The sequence below is a fragment of the Etheostoma spectabile genome, chromosome 10 (genome assembly GCF_008692095.1).
Source record: "Etheostoma spectabile isolate EspeVRDwgs_2016 chromosome 10, UIUC_Espe_1.0, whole genome shotgun sequence".
NCBI lineage: Eukaryota > Metazoa > Chordata > Actinopteri > Perciformes > Percidae > Etheostoma > Etheostoma spectabile.
In genome coordinates this window covers 12815275-12821252 of record NC_045742.1, presented here as the reverse complement: position 1 = coordinate 12821252, position 5978 = coordinate 12815275, and the positions used below count along the sequence as shown (strand labels likewise).

The window sequence follows — 5978 nt, the reverse complement described above, 5'->3', positions numbered from 1 at the left end:
AGAAAAAAAAAAAAAAAATGCCCATAAGGGGGAAAAAATTAAATTTTGTATATATACACACACATGATCTAATGAGACATAAATAAAATAATTAGGCAAAACACAAATAGGCTATTCATCTGCTTTATCCCATTACATCTGACCACCTCACGTTTCATGTTCTCCACCTTAAACATGACTGAGCCTCTGACATGGAAGATTACTGAGAGAGAAGGTGACATTCACATGCATCTTTAAGGCTTAAGCATGGAATGACTACAAAATACATTTCATTAAAACTTGTGTGTGACAAATATATGTCAAAATCTAACAAACAAAGAATTATATGATTGTTTTTTTAAATAATGCATGGAAATGTACACAATTATTTGGTTTATCGATCGATTTAGAATCAAATCATTGGCTTCTGAATTAGAATCAAATCATGAGGTGCCAAGAGATTCCCACCCCTATTGTTTTACCAGTTAGTCTGTAACATTGTCTGTCTGCTGAGCAGGTAGGTTTTTAAAAAAAGGTAATGCACTAGCACCTTGTCCCCCATGCACTCTGACCACTCCTTCCTGGTCACAACCAATGTCCACCTGGTCTGGCCTGTCCAAACTATTTTTCTTTTCCTTACACCTAATTTGTTGCTAAATGTGTAGGAGTATGTCTAGTGGTGAAGTTTGTAATGTTGTGATGAAATGCCTTGTGATTGTGCAGCAAACCAATTTCCCCACAGGGACAAATCTCTCTCACTACATACTTCATGTCGGTCAGCTCATCAGTATGGATAACTGACTTGTTCAACTGCAATGTTACGCTTTGCAGACAAGACAACATTTCATCCACAACGCTGATTTATTCTGATTTTCTTCGCCTCACTGAGACCTTGCTTTGAAATGCCATTGCTGAGTTTGACACAGTTCAATAGATGACACCTGGAGTCAAAATCAATGGGCTTAAAAAAAAAACTAAAAAAACAAAGACAGAACAGCTCTGATCAAACCCCTGGGGAATCCTCCTGAGCCCTCTGGCACCTTAGTTTGTGTGTGTGCGTTTGAGTGTATTGCATGCTTAGGTGGAAAATTACTCTCTACGTGAAAAAAGCACACATGAATGACCCCAGAAATAACAAATAAGCATGAAAAACTATCCCAAAAACAAGACCACATAATCTCATAAGTCTGTGCCTCTGATCAATGAAAACAATTCAAAGGCAGGAGTAGTCTGCTTGCATGCTTGATAGTTACCCAGCGGTGAAGACGTGATTGACGTGGCTGCAGGATCGGAACCTCCCTGGAATCAAGCCAACGCTTCTGTGGCTGCCCTGCGCTGGCGAAGGGGGAGGAGGGGTGGGGTAGGCCTGTATGTGGGTTAACAGCAGCAGAGACCGCCTCACACAGGGTGGAACCTACAATACAAAGAGCAGGGTCAGACTCCTCCCCAGTGGACTGAAGAACATTTGATAAGAGGCTGAAAAAGGCACACCATTAGTTAGAGTAAAATCCTTTATTGTCGCTGGGATAAATGCCAAAGTCCCTTCTCAGCCATCTCTTTTCCCAAGCCCAATGACATTCAGACCTAACAGCAAAGCAGTGAGAGCAGGGGTTTTAAAATTTGTGAAACTGAGCATAAAGTAAAGATTTTGGTCAACCTTTGAGCAAGATAGACAGAGCAGGGTGGCTGGGCTCTAACTCAGCAAACCTTTGTGACTCTGTTCCTGTTTATTATGAGCAGACAGCACACTCGGACTGGAATATAAGACTGCTGAGACTCTGGGTGCTGGCCACTTGGAGGAAACAGGGACTCAGGCAACGTGGGAGGAATGCCAATGAGTGTCCCCTTTCCTACCTGAGATTTTATTTGCTACTCTGGCACAAGTTACGCTGCCCTGCAATGCCACTATTTCCTGCCTCAGGTTTGATGGCAATGTTAACAGTCCTTTCTCTGATTCTAAGCCTCATCCTGACCATTAACCAACTCTAATAGCTGCATTAATCCGCTTTGATATGGCCAGGCCAGGCAGGCTCAGTGAAGACAGATGTTCTTGGAAACGAGGGCTCTTAGAAATAAGAGCAAGATATTCAGAGAAAGTTTGTCAGCAAACAGGTTGCCTTAGAGGTGTGTCACATTTCCAATAAATCTAGTGGGGGAACAGTCCAGAGGTTGGTAAGGAAAAAAGAGAGCACTTCCTAACAGTTCAAAAAAAGATATAAAAGTTTAATGCCAAGCTTGCAGCAAGCAGCCAGCAGAAAGGCAATGAGCTGAACTATTTTCTGAGTAGTAAGTGTCATTCATAATTCAAATTGTAGTTTTATATGAGGAAATAGAAGATTTCTTCACCTATTATCTTCCTGCTTCTGTCTGTAACATTTCTACTAAATTAATGGCAAATCTGTAGACATTGTGGGCTTGTATGTTTATTACATTGGTGTGAATGACAGAACACTTCATTGGTTTAATGCACTCAATATGCAAAAACTTTTGTGCAATAGCTCGCAAAAGGATGAAACTGGCAAGTGAGAGACAGTTTTCATTTAGAAAATCTGAATCCAGCACAACAACTATTCCTGATTTTCCTTATCCACCAATTAAATCCCCCTGTTCACATCAAATAATGAAATGTAATATAATGAGGATATCAATGTGATCAAATTTTCCATAAATTTTCATTCAGTTAAAGCTGGACCACCCAGAGGGAGGAACAGTAGGAATCAAAAGAGATAGAGGTTGAGTGAAGAAGACATAATGTGGAGCAAAATGTTGAATACAGAGGAAAACTATATTAAGATATTCTAACAACTTCCCTTTAATTTGAAATTGTTAAATGTTAATTCACTGCGAAGACAGTAAAGACAGATCTTAATCAAATTTGAAAATATCAATTAACAGTTACATTTTTCTACTTACAGTAGCCTGTTGATCCACCGGAGGTAAACACAGATTTGGGCCAATGCATTTAACAAAATAACAATGTCACTTTACAAAAACATGTAACTTGCATTGAAACACACATGAGAGCGTTAAGCCATAACCACAGTAGTGGCAATAACAGCTCCCCCAAAGAATAAATGTAAACTTTACTGAATTTGACAATAATTTGACAATAAAACCACAATAAAATCACTGCACTTACTGCTGCATTGGAGACTGAAAACAATATGAATGCTGCACAAGGAAGATCTTTACGTGAGGGAAAGAAAGTTCAAGCATTAAATTCACAACCTCTTCCCTCTGTGTACTTTCTATGTGAGAAATCAAAGAAGTCTATATCAATTTTCCTGAATATGAAACACCTGTTTATTTATAAATATATATACACTACTTTTTCAGTAGTAAAAAACTAAAATTGGCTTTAAACTGAAAAAATAAATGCAAATAGACTCCTACTAGCTTTTCATTTCCTTTGTCTCTCTTATCTCTGTGGTACTCTTTGGTATAAAGTCATTCTCAGATCCCCCATTTGATCTAAAGTTGTTAACGACTAAGTCAGCCTAATGCAGAGAGACAAAGTCTGTGAGCCTTTATTCTACTAGTTTTGTACAGACAATGTACTTATCCATAGAGGCCTTCCTTAATTGTCATTTCTAAAAACCTTATCATGAAAAAGTGTTTTAAGTTAAATAGATATATATATTATGTAATTCTGCACTGCACGCTAAAACTGAAACATGTCATCTTAAATCAATTATTTAGGATGATTTCATTCCGTTTGAAGTTTACTTGGCTTGTCTAAGACTACTGAATGTTAAATGCTCATAAAATATTGTTTTATATTGTTTAAAATTGTGAGATGTTCTAATGTTCCTGTCCAGTACAGTATTATATATTATGTAGCTCAGAATGTGGAAATAAAACCCTAATATAATGTTTCTGACCAATAAAAAAAACCTTAAGACGCAGAAAACTAGTGGAACAGACGCTTACCTAGAAATATGGCCGGTCTTCAGCCTTCTACAGGTGTAAATCATTTATTACATAAATCTTTCTTTCCCATGCCTGTCAGCTTTGCTAGATCCTTTAACAGATTACAGAAGTCAATCCAGAGTGGCTAAGAATTTATTTTCCATTCATAAAATGTGTGCACTACAAACTTTATTAAGGAGGTTGCTGGGGGATATACTTTCTGTCCCTTAAATTGAGCTGGGGCTGTCGCACAAGGCCTGTGTTCTTCTACATCATCAGGGGATTCTTAACGTAGCACATCTTCAACAATATTTTCACACTTTTCTCAGTCTAAATAATCCAAACAATGACAAAACATGTTTTTTTGTAGCTATTGAAAACATAGTCCTAAATGAGGTGATAAAAGAACATTTGAACTTAGTTACATTTGAATAGGTTATCTAAAAAGCTTCCTAGCAGATCAGCGACCTCAGTCTAGGCCGCGGTAATGCATCCGCTGGTTGCCAGGCTGAGGTGCATCTTCTTTTTTTACTTGAAATGGGCCTGAACTCGCCGGTAGTACTGGCACTTCTGATTATGGTCCACATGACTACCGCCACCTCCTGCGGTGAGTACGTACGCACCCCTAAACACCTGTGAAACTGTGTCTCTCACATAGCAGCTTACTGCTGAGAAAACAACACTAAAAATGTCTTTGTTAACATGGATAATTGTATTGGATAAACATATTAAATACCCTGGTTGCTTTAATAGATTACTGTGCCACCGCATGACGCAGGAGGACACATGTGATCCAGTTTCCCTGACGGTCACCAAATCTCTCACACCAGGCCAGCAAACCACAGCTTTATATGGTGACATGTTTATTAACATACGCGATGCACAAATGCATGCGCTGATGCACCTGAAAATGCCTCCCTATCATTGTGTGACTTAAGTGAATCCGAACAAACCCTTTAATACCAAATTCAGACAATAACACAACAAACTAATTGATTGAGGCAGCAGGACACCAGCAACTCCCGTATTCTGCAAGGTAAAATTACTGTTTTTGTCAAAAGGAGTCTGGTGGCTTTGAAGAGAGCATTGATGTAATTGCTTCTGTTCCTTATCAGAAAGGGCTGTATACATTTTCTTAGGTGGCCAACATACATTTTGCTGCACATTACTTAGCTTCCGTGTCGGTACTACTGCCTGCTTCTCCAAACTGGGGACGAGCCGACCGCCACCTACTGTAGATAATACACTGACTATTGATAAGTATCTCCTACAACCCCACTTCAAAATATCTGTATGTGCATCATGATGGTAGGCATTGGGAGTGCGCCAGAAAGCCTGCAAGCACACTGCTCTATCAGCCCACCTGGCCCAGCCTGGTCATATACTGTTGGTTAGCCCACGGTAACCTATCATAAATTGGTACGCCCATCGGGATTGCTCCCAAAACTCCTGAAGAGTTTGCTACTGGGCTTTCATCAAGGATTAACATGTTAAGGAAATAAATCCCTAGACAATACGTACTTTAAACACTCAAACAAATATTGCTAATTGCATGTGCAGTGGTTTGCATACATTTACACACCCATGCTAAAGTTGATTAAAAAGAGGAATAAAAAATCTTTTGGAAATTGATCTTAATGTCGTAATTCAAAACATTTAGGAAAATCCAACCTTTTTTTAAGGACACCAATTGTCTTTGTGAATGAATAATGTATTGTAAATGAATAAATGTGTTTCCTTAAAATACAGAGGGCATATGAATACACACCCCTTTGTTAAATTCCCATTGAGGAAGGCAGATTTTTATTTTTAAAAGCCAGTTATTTCATGGATCTAGGATACTATGCATTCTGACAAATTTCCCTTTGGAATTAAAACAACCCCATAGCATCACAAACCCTTCACCATACCATACTTGCATTGAGAGATAATCTTATGGAAAGTTCCCCGTGCCTATCTCTAGGTATGGTGAAGGGTATGTGATGATGTGTGGCTATTTTAATTCCAAAGGCCAAGGATGCATTTATCAGGATGCATTGTATCCTGAACCCATGAAATAACTGGCCTTTAATAATAAAAATGTGCCTGCC

At 38.7% G+C, this 5978-nt stretch overlaps 1 protein-coding gene across 3 annotated transcripts in view; it reads right to left on the bottom strand.

Moving 5' to 3' along the window:
• drp2 (dystrophin related protein 2) overlaps positions 1-5978 on the bottom strand; it is a 172179-nt gene that overhangs the window by 115272 nt on the left and 50929 nt on the right. For 2 of the 3 annotated variants that reach the window (XM_032527832.1, XM_032527829.1), the window contains exon 2: positions 1233-1393. The gene's annotated coding sequence lies outside the window, so the exon portion shown is untranslated. Of the gene's footprint in view, positions 1-1232; positions 1394-1470; positions 1564-5978 lie in introns of all 3 variants that reach the window. The other variant, XM_032527830.1, reaches the window with a different exon arrangement.